The sequence below is a fragment of the Adiantum capillus-veneris genome, chromosome 29 (assembly GCF_014529385.1).
Source record: "Adiantum capillus-veneris isolate H3 chromosome 29, ASM1452938v2, whole genome shotgun sequence".
Taxonomy (NCBI): Eukaryota; Viridiplantae; Streptophyta; class Polypodiopsida; order Polypodiales; family Pteridaceae; genus Adiantum; species Adiantum capillus-veneris.
In genome coordinates this window covers 37,704,044-37,723,779 of record NC_140959.1, presented here as the reverse complement: position 1 = coordinate 37,723,779, position 19,736 = coordinate 37,704,044, and the positions used below count along the sequence as shown (strand labels likewise).

Genomic DNA, 19,736 nt, shown 5'->3' with positions numbered 1-19,736 from the left:
ATGATGCACATTAGGAACATACTCACATGAAATACAGGATGCACTTTAACATGAGAAGGCAATTCCAATTTGTAAGGTAATGAACCAATGCGCTTCAAAATTTTAAATGGCCCAGCAAATCATGGAGACAATCTTCTATCCTTTCCAAGAATCAAATGAGACTTCTCAAGAATGACCTTTAAGAAAACCATATCACTAGTTTCATACTCCACAACACGATGTTTCTTGTCATAATACAGTTTATGTCTCTTTTGAGATTCTCTAATAACAAAATGAGAAGAGACATTGCATACTACTGGTTCGGTTTGTTTATGTATACAATGCTGTCAATCTGTGTAGGCACAATCTACTTCAAACTGGGCCAATCTTTCGATGACATTCAGGTAAGAGGTTAAAATTTGTGGTGCATATCCACGCTTGTATTTGTGCAAATGCTTACATCATTCGTATGCATCACATCCGGACACTCATTTACGCACTAGATGCACATAGTTTACTTGCACATAAATACCTTGGATGCATCTTAATGCAATTATTTTACACTCATGAGTTAATCTTTCTGAAGTGTAGGAAAGGGCTGGCCTATTTATTTTCGTGACTGCATTCTTGACTTTTATGGGGGTTGCAAGCTTTCCATCGTTCATTGAGGATATGAAGGTACCATTTCTAATTAGTGCCTTTGCACTTGCTTCTTTTGTGTTGAATAAGGGTTAACTTAATTTTCCTGTAATACAAGATATTCATTTGGGAGCGTTTATATGGGCATTATGGTGTGGCAGTCTTTGTGATGGCAAATTTTCTATCCGCCTTTCCATTTGTACTCTTGCTGGCTGTCATCCCAGGAACCATCCTATACACAATGACCTCCTTGCATCCAGGTTTTGACCACTTCATATGCTTTAGTGTCACTCTCATAGACACCCTTTCCGTTGAGGAGGGGCTACTTATGGCGGTTGCAAGCGTAGCACCTATTAGTAGTGGCTGGCAGCATTGTCAAGATAAAGTTTTCTAGGTGTGGGTATCATGGAGTCCTCTTAATATCAACTTGCCCAAGACAATTTTGTAAAGCTTACATAGTTCTAAGTCCCATGTCTGCATTCTTAATACTTTGGTCTAGTAAAGTGTAGGATGCTCGTTCTCTAGTAGCTTATGAGCCGGCACCATAACTGTGTATGCTCTAGGCTATGATGCAGGATAAGTGGCCTACTGAGGTAGCAACTACAAAAGAAGAGATGGATCAGCAGGGGGTGGTTTGAATGTAGGCTATAGATGGTTGTTGGATTCCCCCTCGACGAGGCGGATTACAAGAGGATGCGAGGCGGGTAAAGTCGGCTAATTACAAGAGGATGCGAGATATGTCGGCATGAGTGGAACAGCATGTTGGGGCAGTCTATGGATGGCCGATGGGTTCCCCCTTGACAAAGCGGGCTGTCCACCGTGTGGGAGCGCAACATGAGTGCGCATGAGGATAGCCAGGGTAGTAGAGACCAAATCACTACGATAGGGCGATGCAATGAAAAGGGTGGCAGAATTTTTGGTGGTTTTTGCAAACCATGTGTGGTGGCACTCGAGAAGGCATGGAAGGAAGAGATGGCAAATGTGATATACACACCACATTGCGAGAGGGCGGAATTCGGTGAGCACCAGCTCACGTTTCATTCGAGTTGCTGCTTGCTTGGCGAGTGATTATGCACATGTTCCTACTCATTAGCCGGTGCTGGCTAAGATGGAATTACTAGACACTAAGCAGCGGGGCAGCAAATGAACGATATTCGTATATCGACCAACAAGGCAGTGAGGCAAAGAGTCACTCTACATGTGGGGATTGCAATCAAGCGACTTCAGTTGGTTGATTGCTTGGACTGAGTTTATGAGGTGGATACCTCCTTGTCACAGAAGTTGTGAATCCACAAATAGGTGCAAAAGGCAGCCAAGTCGATGCCAAGTTTTGGGACGTGGTATGCATAGAGCACGCCATTGATCTCACGGGGTTATACAGTGGTGACACTGATGTGTAGTTGGAGAGAGTGAATGTGTACTACAACGGGGCAAGTTGTGGGTGCTATGTGCCTCACGCCGTGCCCATGGATCTGGAGCCAGGTACTATGGATAGTGTTCAAACAGGCCCCTATGGGCAGATCTTCCGCCCTGATAACTTCGTCTTTGGCTAGTCCGGAGCTAGCGTTCGAGTCCCGACTGTGGAGCTGGCGTCCAAGTCCCGACTTCTTCCACTGTAGCCACCGACGCTGTTGACTCCCTGAGCCTCTCGTTGCCTGTCCGATGCACTAAATCGGCTTTTAGATCATAGTTTGAAGCATCAATCGGTAGTTACACTAAATCTTGTCACATTTTGTCAAATTTTTTCAAGGCAAGCTCGGAACCTAGCCTAGATTTTGCAAGTTATTAATACCAACAATTTTGGGTGGTAGTGTTGTATTAACTCAATAAAGAATGTACTTAATCTCAAACTAGATGCGTGACATCATAGCGTTAAAGATTTTAAGATCGTTAGTTTCTTTTACATGTTGTTACAAATTCTATAGTCTCAATTTCCCACATGGTCATATGGCTTGACTGGGTGTGTCTAACATACCTTGGGTCTATGTGACACATACACAATGTTTTTATTTTGTATATAATTACAAACATATATACGTCTAGCATACCTTTGGTCTATGTGTCACACATACACAATGTCTTTATTTTGTATATAATTACAAATATAGTCTCAATTTGTCACATGGTCATGTGGCTTGATCGGGTGTGCCATCTTGAGCTATCGATTTTTACCTTCAGTTCTTCTAGCTATCCATATGGCTTGATCGGGTCTCTTGAGCTATCCATTCTTACCAAATGTGTAGTTGTGCCTCTTTTTACGATAAAAAGCGTCAGATTTTAAGATCATTCGTTTCTTTTACATGTAGTTACAAATTCTATAGTCTCAATTTCCAACATGGTCATATGGCTTGACCGGGTGTGTTATCTTGAGCTATAGTTTCTTGCCAAGACACGTCTAGCATACCTTGGGTCTATGTGTCATACCACCACTTTGAAGCTAGATTACTTTGACTCTATTGAAAATGTGTTTGATTTAACGTGTAAGATAATCCTTTAAATCCCAAGTGGGAGCCCAAGATGAGGTGGACAATTTTTTTGGAAAAAGAAATTATGTGATGAAAATCCCATGTGGGAGCCCAAGAAAAGGGTATACTGATTTTTTTAAAGAAAAAGGTCTCCGTACAAAGGAGACTTTGGCAAAAATTTTAAGATTTATATTTTATGTACAAATTCAAAATTAGATACAGATGGTGTTGTTTTAAAAGTTGCATTTTGCTTAAGCATAGATGTGCATTCATATCACATATAATTGTTTTTGTTCAAAAAGATTAATCTTTTAATGGGGTTTTTTGTAATGTGTTTTGATTTGATGGGTGAAGATTTTCATGGTTGTTTAAGAGTATGCATTATTTGTTATTTAGAGAACAATCCATTTCATATGTGTGCCTTAAATCCTATGTGGGAAGCCTACTAAGTAGTTGGCTAGTATCATATGTTTTGAGATTGAGATTTGTCTTAGTTTACAAGGCAAATGCTATTTGTTTTTTGACAAATTACATTGAAACGATTGGTTTATTTTAATTTAGTATTCATTATTTCTGTTGCTTTTCATGGTTTGTTCTCTTAACATCTATTGCAAATGAAAGCACACTACAATGTACACTTCTGTTCATTTGCAGTTCAACATATATTTTTGCAAAAGCATGTGCTTCTAAAATTGTTATGTTACTAGTATACATAAAATATTGGGTCATTACATTCCATACGAAATTCGTATGAGGGGGGATGGCTCATTGCAAGAACGTCCGTATCTTGTCCGTATATAGGGGTGTAGGTTAGCAAGTAAGATACCGTACATAGGGGGGTTTCTCAAATTTTGATGCATGCAGGTGACATCCCCCCATTACTAATAGTGAATCCCCCGGGGTCGCAACGCTACTATGCGTAGAGAAGAGTCTGGTTTTCTTGAGGTGGATTCAACTAAGAAATGGACTGACCTAAGAGACACTTTCGTACTACCCGAGCATTGTGAACAAGTAAGTATGTAAATAGTTAACATCCCATTTTAGAATTTATATGGTTGGAAGCTCTCATGTAAGTTATGTGGCTCTCGCAGGTGATATTTCATCCTACAAAGTCTGCATCAAACTGGTGGTACGTCATAGAGGTAGCCCCTCGTAGTGCACGGACGTATGAAGGCTACCATGTGCCAATCACAGCGGCATCAATGGAGGAGATCGGAGAAGATGCTCAATCAGAAGCCGTGGAGGTGATGCCAGATGAACATCAAGCTTCTACTCTCTATGGGGTATATGCAGATGATCTACAAAATGAAACAAAGGACATCTATTTAAACGGAGAGCTCTATATATATATAAGAAGTTATGCTGAGCTATGTGAGGATGAGAGAGAGATCTCTTGAATCCATAAATATTATATTTGAACAGTTTTGCTCCGTTTTGTAAATTCAGAGTTATGCACTTGCCTCTTCCATCACTCAGGTTGAATAGAAGAAGAACGCTTTCTGTTGCTGCTAGCCTTTGAACATTCCAAAGCTACAAGCATATTCAAGTTCTTGTACGATTCTCCGTTTTGAACAATTTTGCTCCGTTTTGTAAAAACTCTGGCTCTTTAAGTATTTGCGTCACTGTATTTATATGCGTCATTGCGTCATTGTATTTAATGGTCTTTGCGTCCACTCCAGGTACGTATGCTCTAGGTATGTTCTCATAAGCAGAGAGGACGAGCACCTCCTCCTCCTCTCTCTCTCTCTCTCTCTCTCTCTCTATCTATCTATCTATCTATCTACTTGTCCATGTTTTCTACTCCATTCATTCAATATTAAGCTTAAATGTTCGTGTGTTTAATACAGGCATGCACGATGAGGAGTTTCTTTCTTCTTTGTCATCCCAGCAGAGACAGTGGTACGTGGAGCGTCATCGCTCTGGCGCACCATCGCGCGTTCCTACTCCATCCGCATCTCCCTCTGTTTCGGAGTCCTCAGCGCACTCTGAAGCTTCGGTGTCGACGAGACATTCTTCACACTCGTCTAGGCACCGGCGCTCTAGTGGTGGCGGTGGCGGTTGTTGTGGGGGTGGCGCCACCGATGCTTCGACACTGCCTCGTGTTCGATGAGGCTCTTTACCCTCCCCTTCTTTGCCCGTCCCGACACCAGCCACGACATCGCCATCGACACCAGGTTTTGCGCGGTTGACTACCATTCCCCGTAGCTACACACCACTAGCTACTCCTCTAGGAGTCACTCCAGTGGACACTCCTAGCTTCGGGGCTCAGACTCTAGTTCACACGCTAGAGACCCCTTCCGAGACACCAAAGTTCACGCGTCAGCGGCAAGAGGGCTTGCCTTACTCCGTCGACTTCAGCGGCGCCATCATCTTGGATGATGAAGTCAAGAAGGTGATTTCACGCATGCGCGTTCTTTGCTCTCAGGTGTTTAGACACTACATACTAAACACCTGGAGTGAAGTACCGAATGAATTAAAAGATAGAGTCATCAGCATGCTTCATGACGAGTTTCCTGTTCCAACACGGGATGACCGCTTCAATGAAGATGTGATGAAGGTTCGAATGCGCGAATACTGCAAGCATAACCGTTCCGAAGTGCAAAAAGCAATCAAGCATGGGTGGAGCAGACCAGATTGGCTGGCCAAAGAAAATTGGAAGCATGCGAAGAAATAAGCGCATGAGAATTTCGACAAGTGGAAGCAACAAAAGGAGGCAGCCAGATCCCGAGTAGAGGCAGAGAGCTCACACCACTTGGGGAGCGACGGGTGGGCATATTCATTTGAGGCTGATTTTGTAAGTGTTTTTGCATCTATGTTTGATAGTTTAGGGTTTATGGGATTTGAAATTCTAACATAATGGATTCTTTGTATGTTTTGGCAGTGGTCTTTTATAGGATGTGATCCCACACCGTACGAGCGTGAGTACGCAAGCAAGAAGGGATTAAACGCCCTTATAGACATCCTGAGTTCTCGCGGCGGCATGGTTAGTATTAGGGTTTATTCTTTTCTATTTATTGTATTGTTTTATAAACATCGCTATATGTTTATACTTACAAAAAGCTAGCTTATTGTTTTTTTTTTGCAGAATCCGACAGATACGGTGCTTCGACGCGATGAGACGTCTGATTAGACGACGTCGGTTAGCCATAGCTAGATAGCATTAGTTTCTTTTTGTCATATATTATGTATCATGAGACGACTTTTATACGTCTTTTTGAAAACCATGTATATTTTTTAAATAATGACAATGCTTTGTAACTATTACATTTGCAATGATTAACAATCAAGTGATTTTGCCTATGTGTACAATTGTCATTGATTTACCTTCATCAATTCACGCTTGTCATTTTTGTATCTTTATTTTGCAAACAATACGTACTATGGATGATGGAGTTAATGATTATATTGTCTTGTGGGTGACTATTTTGGGTCTATATTTACCTTTGCACTTTTTTTCAAATGTAAATAGACAAATGAAACATTCAATACGGTTGATGGGTGAATGCCCTGCCACCAAAAAATTTTCATCTCGGGCGTCACTATGACTGTCGCTATATTAGGCTGTACAGCGTCACTATAAGTGTCTCTATTGATGGCCCTGCAGCGTCGCTGTAGGCATTGCTATATAGAGACACTTATAGCGACTGCCATAGCGACGCGTATAGCAAAGTCCCCATATCGACGCTCATAGCGACGCTCTTAGCGACGCTGGGGGTTATAAAAACCCAGTGTATTTCCATCGCTAAAAGCGTCACAAGAGCACACAACCTCTTGTAGTGCAAAGTGAAATTTTCATGACTAGAGTTTTGGTCTTTATGAGTGTTGCTTTAGCTTCAAATCTTATATGACTTGCTTGATTTTGTTGCAAACCCTCACAGTAAGAGGCCGGAGGCTTTCCTAGCCACAATGCACATTTCTTGACAATGGTCATAAGACCATTCTATCATTACAAGGATCAAATCCAAGATTGAATTTTAGATAGTAATAGCATACTTCAATTTGAAAAAAAAAATCCTCAAAAGGCTTGATCTTAGGGCCATGCTTGAAAAGGTAATGATAAGGATCAATGTGAAGCTAGGAATCTTGCTCCAAATTCCTAGTATATGGAAAAGTCTTGAGTTCCAAAATATATATCATGGTCACAATACCATGCGTTCTTGCTTAGGTTTTGGATTTCGATATCTAGCTACAATTATAATTCTTTATGAATCATCAAATGCATAACCCTTCAATATCTACAATGAATTGAAATCTCTTTCTTCAAGTGAAACGTCATATATCCAATTCATGTGTAAAATATTAGATGATGGATAGTATTCTCTCTACAAAAACATCATGTAAGTCTTAGTAGATTCGGTCAAAGAAAATATTGATTTCATATTTATCATACATCATACACAATCATGCATCGAAATATATGTGATACACATAAAGATTAAATATGGAGGTCAATCAAATTATCTACTTCTTTCAATATAATTGAAAATGATGTAAATTCAATATGCTTACTCTTGATCTAACTTATTTCATACAAACCAAATTTCGTATGATGCATGAAAATCAAATCTAAGAATCATGCAATAAGAAATTCAACACGTATCAATATGTAAATCTAATTGAATACATTGTAATTTCAAATAATTAACTTTTGACCTAATTTCTTTTATGCAATCTGAATTATATATGATGCATAAAAATCAATTCAAACATTCATAACAAGAATCTTAATACAAATGGATTCAAAAATATAAAACATGGCCCAGTAATGTATCTTCAGTGACCAAAAATTGACATTTTTTGGGATTGAGTTTCAAACGTGACTCCCTGCACCTGAGGATGACGATTGAGAGTTGGGCAAGGTGTTCCTCTAGATTCTCCAATGAGGTCGAACATTGAGCACCCGAATGATCTATGAAGATGCGAAGATGATCCGTAAGCAAGGACAAAAGATGAGATATATTCTGCGATTGAAAGAGGGCAGACCATTTTTTTAGCCCCATGGAGTGACAAATCCGTTTTGATCAGATCATGCAGATGGATGCCTAATTGATTGTAACCCCTGAATCCATCCATGAAACTCTACAGTACGTGCCCTTCCACATCTTCAAACGCTCAGTGAAGGGGGTGGGGAAACCATATAAGATAGTTAACTTTTCAACGCACGATAGTCAGCACACACGTGGATTTTATTTGATTGTTTTTTAGCCGTGATGACCATGGCATGATAGCCACTCAGAGTGCTCCACTGGCACAATGATCCCTACTTCTTGCATCTTTTTTAGATCTTTCTTGAGAGCTTCGGCATACTTAGGGTTGAGCTCGTAAGCCTGTCCTCTAACTGGCTTGGCCCCTTCAACGAGAGGGCTAGTATGGACACCCAGTTCTGGTGGGATTCCTTCCAAATCCGTGTAAAACCATGCAAAAACATCTTGAGTACATGAGTGAGACTAATTGATCGAGTAGTGTGGGATGATCCCATAACCAAGAGGCTAGGAGGATGTGCTTAGGGTCGTTAGGGTCACCTAATTTGACTTTTCTAATCGGGTTTGAAGGCGTCACTAGTAATGAGTGCATCATAGGATGAAGACTGAGCCGCTTCTTGCAGCTTTGAAACATCATGGGCCAGAGTTAATCATGCGCTAATTATTTAGCACATTACTACATTTTACATGATCTTGGATGAAAAAACCTAAAAAGAAATGAGAACTATGTTTGGTTTTTATATTCTAGCATGGTCCCAGGACCAAGCATCCCATCTATACCTTTCCTTCTAGCATTCTCTTGCATAGACATTGGTCAATTGTTGCATTCAATAGATGTCATGGTTCTTACCTTTGAATTTAACATCCTCTTAAGATCATGCTCATGTTTCACATTTGATCATTTGTCCTAACATCAAGAATTTCTAGTAGATTTCATGTGACCAATCATCCTAGTTTGGAGCTATTTACTGTGGTATGTAGATTAAGCAAGGTCAAACTTAGCACTTTCCTAAATTTTGCATGACCAAGAATTTGCTATTGGTATATATGTGCTTTTGGGACCATGATGACTTTGAATTTTAATTATGATATTATGAACTCAAAAAGGTCTTCAATACCTATCTTTCTTACATGGAACTAGATTGTTTGGCATGATTTTATAACTCTATCACCCTTATATACCTTGGTTTAGAGACTATTGATACATAAGGGAGATAGGGTTTTGCAACCCTATGAAACTTATGTGGTCCTTGGGTGACACTTTATACCCTCGTCTAGAGACTATTCATACTTATTTATTCATGGAAGCATGGACATGAAAGCAAGAATCTCAGGTTCAAACTAGAATGGTAGCATGTGTTGAGCTTATATGTGAAGCTACTCTAAATATATCCCTGGGTCATATATATATATATGTATATATATCATCATGTGCATGTATCCCATACACTTTGCGATAGCACATTTTTCATATCATCTTTCTGCTCTTGTTTTTCTCTTTCTACTCAACATGGTATTAGAGTGTGGTTGCTTTTTCTTCATAGAAATAGGACATTTTTTGCCTCCCGTGGTTTACAATGAAATGGTAATTATTTTCAATACGTTTTCAATTGAAACCATCAATTCCTTTGTAGGCCATATAGGGTATCATTGCCGATTCATTAGGATGTATGCCAATGTTGCCCAACCCCTGACCCGCCTGACCAATGCTGATGTACCATTTCAATGGGAAGAAAAGGTACAAGTCTAGGCTTGTGGTAAAAGGGTTTTCGCAAAAGAAAGGTATTGACTTCAATGAAATATTTTGTCATGTTGTAAAAATGAACTCAATCAGGCTTGTCTTAAGCCTTTGCTTAGCTGAAAAAGTGCCTAACTGAAGCTCCGATTTTGGTAGCCCCTTATTGGTCTCTAACTTTCCATGTATATACTGATGCTAGTCAGACAGCTATGGGTGTTGTCCTCACTCAGGCTAGCAAGGAATTGAATCTCAATTGTCCCATTCACTATGCAAGCAGGTTGCTCACAAAAGATGAGTACAATTAGAGTAATACTGAGAGGGAAGGTTTGGCCATTGTTTATGCTCTTCAAAAATTTTGACACTATTTATTAGGGGTTCACTTCACAGTTATTACTGATCATCATGCTCTTTGTTACCTGCTCAATAAGCCACAAGTTGCATGCTGAGTCTGGCAATGGCTCCTTCTATTCCAAGAGTTTGATTTTTGAAGTGGTACCTTGTCCTAGCAAACTTCATGTCATGGCCGACTATCTCTCTCGCGTCCACTCAGGTGAGGAAGTTATTGGTATTGAGGATGACTTTCCAGATAGCAGTCTATTTTAGATTGATAAAACTCCAAAGTGGTACGGTGATGTTCTATACTTGTTATTCACTGGCATGTTTCCAGAGAATGCTTCTCCATTGTAGAAATGCAGGTTACTATTCAAATCTTGACCATTCACTTTGATTGGCGGTCAGCTCTATAAGGTTGGACCTAATGGTGTTCTAAGTTGGTGTGTCTCTTCCCATGAAGTGGAATCTATCTTAGAAGATCCCTATAGCGGTCCCAGTGGTGGCCATTGTCTTGTCACGTTATAGCTCAAATAATTCTACAAAGTGTCTTATGGTGGCCCTATGTGTTTCGGGATGCCATTGCTCATGTGAAGCTCTGTGATGTATGTCAGTGTTGTGCACCTAAACCTCGTAAGCAATCAAACCGTCCCTTATATGTATCCATGGCATGGCTTCCATTTGAAAGATGGGGTCTGGAACTCGTGGGTCCAATTTCTCTGCCGACCCAACCATGTGATTAGAAATATTTGCTTGTGGTGGTACAGCTTATGCCATTTAGTTATGCCACTAAATGGTAGAGGTTCTAGCAATGATTGATTTCACTAGCTCTACAATAGCAAATTCTTGTATGAGAATATATTTTGCAGGTTTGGGTGTCCTTAGAGATTACCAATGACAGGGGGGGCAGCCATTTTGTCAATGATCTGATCGCCACACTGCTAGGCAACTACAAATCCTTTCATTGCAAGTTGAGCTCTTACTATCCCATAGCAAATGGGTAGGCAGAGAGCACCAACAAAGTTCTCATTTCTCTACTTTGCAACGCTTGTCATTTGCATCCGACCTCTTGGGCTCAAGCAATCCTCGACACTATTTGGGCGTATCAAACTTCCCACAAAGCAACTAGGAACTACACTCCATTTCAATTGTCTTTTGGGTTAGAAGCAATCGCCCCTTTTGAATTCAACTCCGGCTCTGCTAGGGTGGGTAGTCTCCATGACACATCAGGGATTGCCTCGGCCAATCTGTCTCATCTCTCCATGTTGGATGAAAGCCACAGGTTAGCGTTTTATGTGCTGCAAGCAGAGAAGCTTCCTCGCAAAGCATGGAATGATCGCCATCTTCGTAAGCCAAAAATAATGAAAAGATCACTAGTGCTACTGTATCAAGCTAGATATCAAAAAAAGCAAAGAAGTTGGTCCAGCTTGGCAAAGACCATTCATGGTACAAGAGATTTTTCCACAAGGAGTGGTCCAGTTAGTGACTTTGGAAGGTGTCCCCTTGCCACCACTGGTAAATGGCTCCCAAATCAAATGCTATTATCCCTCTTAGTAAGCTATCTATAATTGTTTCACTGTTTGTAGTTGTTTTTATCTCTAGTATATGTTCCAGCATCTCCTTTCTCTCTTCTGTCACTTACCCTCTCACCAGAGTATATGTTATGATGACACCCTTGCAAACTCTCAGTCTTTGCCATGCCTATCTGTGTCCCCACATTTCCTCCTTTGGTATACTTTCTCTACCACTGTAATTGGGGTGCTTGTTTTTTCCTAAACTTCTTGTAATTGGCTCATTCTTTCCATGCGATTGGACTACCTTGTTGTATTGCCTTGTATTGTCCCCTCTTCTCACTTTTGGCGTTCAAAATGGGTTCTCTATAATCAAACTTTCTCATCAAATTGGGCTCTAAGTGTAAAACACTATGGGTCAGGCTTTTTCTATGCAGTAATTTTCTTTCACTTCTTCTTTCCAGAAGCACGGAGTTCCTTCTTTTTCTTCATCATCCCATCGTTTTCTAAGTGCTAATATTGGGTCACTCTATAACCCTTCTTTTCACACCAGCTCTCTTGATAAAATTCATTCCCAATCTCTTTGCTCTCTATGTGTAGTACTTTAGATTGCCATGGATTAACTACGTTTCTCTTGCTTGAGTCACCCCTTAAACTACAAGTCCCTCTCAACCCCTTGCCCCTACCCACTAATGTTCGCCTCCACCTACCCACTTACCCTCACCCCTCTCTACCTTCACTCGTCCCTACCCACTAGCCCTCGCCCCTCTCTACCTTCTCTCTCCCCTACCTAGCTGCACTCGCCCCTACCCACTAGCCCTCGCCCCTCTCTACATTCCCTTGGCCCTACCTAAATGCACTCACTCCTACCCACTAGACCTCACCCCTCTCTACCCTCCCTCGCCCCTATCTACCCTCACTCACCACTAACCAATGCCTCTCGCCCTCTGTAACCTCACTCACCCATACCTGCATGTCTCTCGCCTTGTGCACCCCCTCCTCCTCTCTGTCCTCTATGCCCCTATCTACCCACTCTGTACTCCTCGCCCGATCTACCCGCTGACCGCTCTCCCTTTTCCTTTTCAATTAAGGCCCTATCTGAACACCCTCATCGTACTCCCCTGTCCTCTTAGCTATCGCAAAATCCTAGTGCCAACAGGTACCTAAACACATTTTTTCTCATGCAGACATTGCAACTCCGGAGGACAATCTACTCCTTTCAGCTTTCACACTCACATAGTGTGATATATCATATGATCTCATCATGATTTTCAAGGTTGTGCTTTGTGTTCCTTGAGACCTTGATGGTGCAATGAAGATAGAGAGCTTCATGCACCACAATTATGCCCGTAACTTAGCTAAATGAAAGCATTAACTTGTCCCCGGACTCAGTCCCAAGACCCCAAACACCTTTAAAGGTGGAGAGAGATAGCAAGGAATGAGGGTAGGGAAGATGAAGAAGAAGTGTTCTTTCAAGAAAGAAATAGTGTCCTCTCATACCATTTCTCATAGATCTTAGCATAGCATAGTAGCATAGTCATGGAGATGAAGAAGATGGCTAGCATAGCATTGAAGCATGGCTCTTGGCTGGTAAAATGATGTTGTAAAATTGATAATCGATTAAAAGGAACACAAAATATAAATTGGGCAATGATAAAATGACTAGATGGAGCAATGCATGCATCCCAAGGCTGAGTAAGAAGTCCAACGGAGACGATCTAGTAGCATTGTAGGTTATGTAGTTCCCAACATCTCTTTGTCTACGTGTGCATTATATACTTTGGATCTCCAAGGAGCAAGAATTAAGTTATGTTATAACCCCAGTAATAAATAAGTTTCATGAATGCATGTAAGTTGAAACTATATCTACATGTACCTAGTACAATGCCATTGAAACCTATATCTACATGTACCTAGTACAATACCATTGAAATCTGTAAAAAAGAAACATATTTTCATGTACATTGAGCCTACAGCAAGCCAGAAGTATGCTTGTTTGTTGTATCCTAGAAAGTTTTCTTCTTTACAAATGTTAGGCTAACCTACTAATAGAGAGATTATATGCATCCACGATTTACTTAGTTCGGTTGTCGCCAACGTGAATACTTCATTAAACTCAAATTAGCAAGTTTGACTTCTCAAGTTTCCTTCTCGGGTGGAATGTACTGTTTCGAGGATTGCGAGCCATTTCTATCATTTTATGGTGTAGAGAAGTAAACAAAAAGCAACATATCTTTGAGGAAAGAAGAACAAAGGACTCGATTCAGGGGGGGTTTCCACTAGCTTTGACCATATATAAATTGAACAAAGGACTCAAGCCCGATGCATAGAGGTGCATCCTCAAAACAACGAGTCAAGATCATGTGATCGAGTGTATAAAGAACATCAGAAGTAAGCTTTCGCTATCATTGGCGATGAACAAACTTGATGTACTTTTGATCTGAGGTCATTAAAAGAGGTTACTCCATATTCGATTTGTAATAAGCACAATTTTGAAAAAAACAATGTTATCAAAAGCAGAGTGAGTAAGCTCGCATGAAGTACTGCTTGCTACACTAAGAGCGCAATAAATGTCAGATTCAACAATGACACCATGAGCTGAGATTGAAATAAAGAGGAGGTCACTTAAAGTTGAGCTGGGTTGACCTTACCGATTGATGCATATAGTTAAACAGCACTACAGAATAAGGGCGAATCTTCCAGGTTAAGAAAATAGGATAATAATAAGTCCTCACGGCTTTCAAAACTAAGTACCTTACTCACGAAAATGCAGAATTTGAACGTTTGCTTCATTCTGTAAACGTCTAATTTGACCTTAAATTTGTTCCCAATCTCAGCTCTAGATATAGCCCCGCCATAAGCTCTTGCTCTCGCTTTGGTTTCTGTTTCAGCTGCACCTCTCGTTCTAGTCGATCAAATGGTTTACTGTACATGCAACTCCCCAACCTCAGCTCTAGATCTAGCTGTCTTGGCTTCGGCTCCGGTTTCACCTGCAACTCAGGCTCTGCTTCTGCGTCTTCTGCATCTCGCTCTTGCTCAAGATCATGAGGATGAAGCTGGTGGTCATAAGACGCACCCAGATTACGGGCGAGGCTGGCGATGTATTCTCGTGGGTGGGAACTCTGAGACCTTGCAATCTCTTTCACGATCCTGCGGAGGTGATCGGCATCTTGGGGATAATTGAGGAGGTAGTCAAAGTGTTCCTCATCCTGGTAGATGAAGGCCACAATGAAGTCTCGGGCCTTGGCCACGGCCTGCGCGCTATGATGAGAGCCACATGAGATGCTGGTGCGCGGTTTTGCATTGCTAAAGCGGCCTTGTGGCACAACAGCTGGCACTCTCACCTCTCCCCACCATTTACGTCCTGCTACCCGTCGGGGACCCATTAACTTGTTAATATTGTTCTTGCAACAGCTACTGGCCGGGCTCTTCATAGCCGGTTTCTTCTTGGGATCATGAGATACCATACTTAATTACCTGCACAAATTATAATCAGAGACAAGAACCAGCTACACAGGCCTGCGTTTCCTATATTGTAGCAAGTCTCTAGCTCTCAAAACAGTGCTCCAATCGAGACATGAAAACCTTATCGTCTTATGGACTTGGCCAGTGATCAGAGCTCCAAGACCCTGCATGAATGCGTTAGTTAGTTAGTTAGTTTGGGTACCTGCAGCGATATAAACAGAACTCTGCAATATAATAATCTTCACCACCATGCGAAGTATCGACTGCCCGTGTACGTACCCGATCTGTTGCAGAGCGAGAGAGAAGGCTGAAGGTGGCGCTGATCAGGAGGATTAACGCTACTTGCATTGGCTGAGGTGGTGCTGAGGAGGATTAACGCTACTGGCATTGGCTGATTTGGCAGCACCTTGTACTACCAAGTCACCATTTTATACTGCCATGTCACCACACGGTTCCTAATCCGACCTGCTAGCTGCTTAAATGCAGTCGACCCTGCCCGACTTGAAAATGAATCGCTTATATAGAGAGAGAGTCTCGCCATCTTTCCCTATTAGAAAGCCGGGTCCTCTAGAGGGCCAATCTATCCCTAATACTAACTTACTATTGACGCTATAAGTTGTAGTACACAAACGGGTTATTGGTAGGGTGTGTAAGGCAGCTGAAACCAAACCGTAGGCGTTACTGGTACATTATACTCTGATTCACCCAACCATGGCTTCTCATTCATCCCTTATTAATTTGTTTCACAGAATAAAAAAGGTATTGACCTCGTTCGTTGCTTGGGTATCATCGTGCATGCTATGGCTTTTCTTGTTAGTATATCTCACATGTCACCACACAGTCCTTGATCCGACCTCCTAGCTTAAATGACAGGTTGACTTCATGAAATTGCTAGAGAGTGTCTCGTGGGCTTTTCCTCAACTAGTGACCTGAGCGTGAAATACACAATAAAAATCGAGGGACCGTCTATCCCTAGAATTAACTTATTATTGACTCACCAGCCGTGGTACACAAACGGGTTATTGGTAAGGTGCATAAGGTGGCTGAAACGAAACCGTTGATGAGCGAGATCCAGAGTTTTAGTCTTGTTGGCGCATTGTACTTTTATTCACACGACTGCAACCTCTCATTCACCCCTCATTTTCTTATATAGGAGAAATGTATTGCTCGCATTCGTCGCCTCTATTCCAGCGTGCAGGCCATGGCTTTTCTTGCTAGTACTTCTGACGCTTAGCTTTCGAATGCACCCCTTCATCTGCAAACTCTGTAGCACATCTGTTAGAGCTATATATGGCTCACTCTACTCAACTTGGTCTCACCTATATATTTGTATCTCGTCCTCAATATGAATCAATCTTTGGGAGCGTATATGGTGTGTCTCTTGTCTCGTCTCTCTCTCTTTCTCTCTACATCTCAACATGGTATCAGAGCAGTAACGATCATGCGCCGATTCAATTCATGGTGACAAAACAGTATGTGTATGCGATTTGCATGTAAGATTCAAAAATTGCTACAAATTTTATTTTTGAGCATTGATTCTTGTTAATTGTGGTTGTTTTGTGTTAAGAAGAATATGATTAGTGTTTTGTGTGACGTTTATTGCTAATCAATCTAATCGTTGATTACGTTTTCTTGTTGATGACACCCTGAACTTCATCTCAATTTTTCTTGCTGTTCTGCTCAAAATTTGGAGAAACGGGAAAAGCTCAATGGAGTGTAATGCAATGGCACTTTTCATCCAAAACTTGTTCTTCTGCTCGAGCTCTTCGATTTGAGTTCTAGGTTTGCGTCAATCGGAGTTCGCAGCAAAAAGTTATGCTGTTTTTACTGCAATTGAGCTTGACGCAGCTTTCTTCGTCCTACTTCTTCGTGAAGCGTCCGCGATCGTTTTTCTTATTTTGGCGTTAACTTTTTTGAGAAGATTTAGCTTTTTGCTATTCATATTGTGGCCGTCAATCTTGTGTCTCACACCACTCTATTTTGAGGACTCTTTTATTATTAACGTCTCCTTTACCCTGCCCTTTTTGGGTGACGTCTCTCACATCTTTGGAAGTTCTTTGAGCATCCTTCTTACGTTTATCGTTGACAGAAAGCAGTCCTGATATCTCTCTCATTCTCAATTGCGGCCTTCACCATATATGGTGTGCAAATTCTGCGATCTTATCTTATACGTCTTCTCGCAACAAGATATGGCTATGAATATTCTCGTCAACAGCTTTCCTTCTGGCCAGCGTTCTGTTCCTCCTTTCCAAGGTCAAGGTTTTCTAGGCTGGAAAGCAAAGATGTTGTTAATTCTTGAAGGCGATGAACTCTCTGATGTTGTTCTTGGAAATCGTGTTTGTCCGCCTCAGCCTGTTGATACGGATAATGATAACGTGCTTATCACTGAAGGACCTATATTTGAAGATTGGAATGTTGCCTATACGGATTGGCAACGACGTGATAAAGCAGCTCGTCGGTATATTCTTTCTTCTCTTACTGATTCCCTTTTGCTTGATATGTACGAACTGCCTACTTCCCACGACGTATGGAAGTACCTTATTGCAAACTTTCAGAAGAAATCTGTCACAGAAATACTTTATTTGAGAGGGTTGCTTAACAAGTTACAATATGAAGTTGGTACTGCCATGACGGGACATATTGAATCTTTCAAATCTATTATTAATCAACTTGCTGCTGCCGGTGATCCTGTTCCACAAAAGCAACTGATTACACTTCTCCTTGATACGGTGAAGGACTCTTCTTATGATAACATTGTTACTATTCTCTCTAATAAAGATGGTCTTGATTTCGACCAAGCCTGCATGTCTTTAATTGAATACTCTCAACGTCAAGAACGTCGTAATGCTAGTCATGATACAGCTATGATTTCACACGAGGAGACTGAGTCACAACAGATGGAACGGGCTTTTTATGCTAGAAGGCGTCCATTTCAACGAGGAAACCGCAGAGGTGGCCGTCGCGGTAATATTTTCTCTCGTCTCAAATTTCCTAATAAGCAATGTTCTTACTGCAACAGAAATGGCCATACTGAAGATGATTGTTGGGCACGTCAATACGATGAAGAACACAATATTACCACAAAACAACCACGTTTATCTAGAGACTCTTCTTCTTCTTCTTGTGAATATTGTGGACGATCTGATCATCCCACTCATATGTGCTATAAGCGTCGATTCGACACAGATCGGAATAGAGCATATGCTACTGAACATCGAAACAACATTGTACCAAAAACAAGCTGCGTCCTATGTTCAGTTGCTCCAGACAGAATACTTCATGTACGCGATGGATCACTTTTTATTGTCGATTCTGGTGCTATAGGAAATATGACATATCAGTCTAAGTGGCTCCATAACTATCATCCACTGCCAGTTCAACGTGTTGTTTACCTTGCTGATGATACTACTTGTCAAGTAAAGGGTATTGGAGACTTATATCTTGGTACCTTATCTTCTTCCACTCGAATTTTCCGAGGAGTATTACATGTACCAGATCTTCAACGTAATCTTCTTTTAGTTGCTAGACTTGTTGATCCTGGTCTGTTTGTTGGATTTGATCATACCAAATGCCGAATTGAGAAAGATGGATAGACTATAGCCACTGCTCCTCGAAATGGTAATTTGTTTGAACTCTCTCTCAACGATGCTGTAGCAAATGTTGTCACTGCTCCAGGTGATCATGATTGCAAAGTATGGCATCATCGTTTTGTTCATGCTGATTTCTCAAAACTCCTTGATCTTCAACGTCGTGATCTTGTTCATGGCATGGATCTTAAAGCCCATCCTCATATGGGAATTTGTGAATTTTGTGCTCTTGGGAAACACAATCGCAAACCCTTTCCTCTTTCAAATACAACTCATTCTCATGACATATTGGATCTTGTTCATACTGATATATGTGGACCTCTACCTTCTTCGAGATCACAATATCGCTACTTCATTACTTTCATTGATGATTTCTCAAGGTATACGACCTGTATTTCTACTTAGACAAAAATTTGAAGCCTTATCTGTTTTCAAACAATTCCACAAGGCTGCGGAACTTCAAACTGGTCGTCGCCTTAAGAAGCTTTGTAGTGACAATGGAGGCGAATATGTTTCTCGAGAGTTTTTGTGAGTTACTATGCTGACAGTGGAATTCATCATGAACACACTATTCCATATTCGCCTCAACAGAACGGTGTTGCTGAACGAAAGAATCGCACTATTCTCAATGCTGTAAGATGTATGCTGATTCATTCTGGCTTATCTCGTGTTTTTTGGGCTGAAGCTAATTTGACAGTAGTATTTATTCAGAATCATCTTCCTACTACTGCACCCTCTGGTAAGATACCCATCACAGCATGGACAGGTGACATTCCTTTTGTATCTCATTTTCGAACCTTTGGATGTATTGCTTATATTCATGTTCCCAAAGAAACACGAACAAAGCTTGATGCTCCTGGTCTCAAAGTTATTTTTATTGGATATTCTGACACTTCCAAAGGCTACAAATTCTATGACCCTTCCTCCAAGAAAGTAATTGTGAATCGTGATGCTACTTTTAACGAACAGCTTATGGGAGGCTCATGGTCCATGGATGATTCTGATGATACTAAATCATTGCTTCAAGCTTTTCCATTTCT

At 41.1% G+C, this 19,736-nt stretch overlaps 2 pseudogenes; both read left to right on the top strand.

Moving 5' to 3' along the window:
* Positions 1-263: 263 nt before the first annotated feature.
* LOC147419056 (ABC transporter G family member 11-like) lies at positions 264-1,256 on the top strand (annotated as a pseudogene).
* Positions 1,257-1,452: 196 nt separating this feature from the next.
* Positions 1,453-2,171, top strand: LOC147419055 (tubulin beta-2 chain-like; annotated as a pseudogene).
* The last annotated feature ends 17,565 nt before the right edge of the window (positions 2,172-19,736 follow it).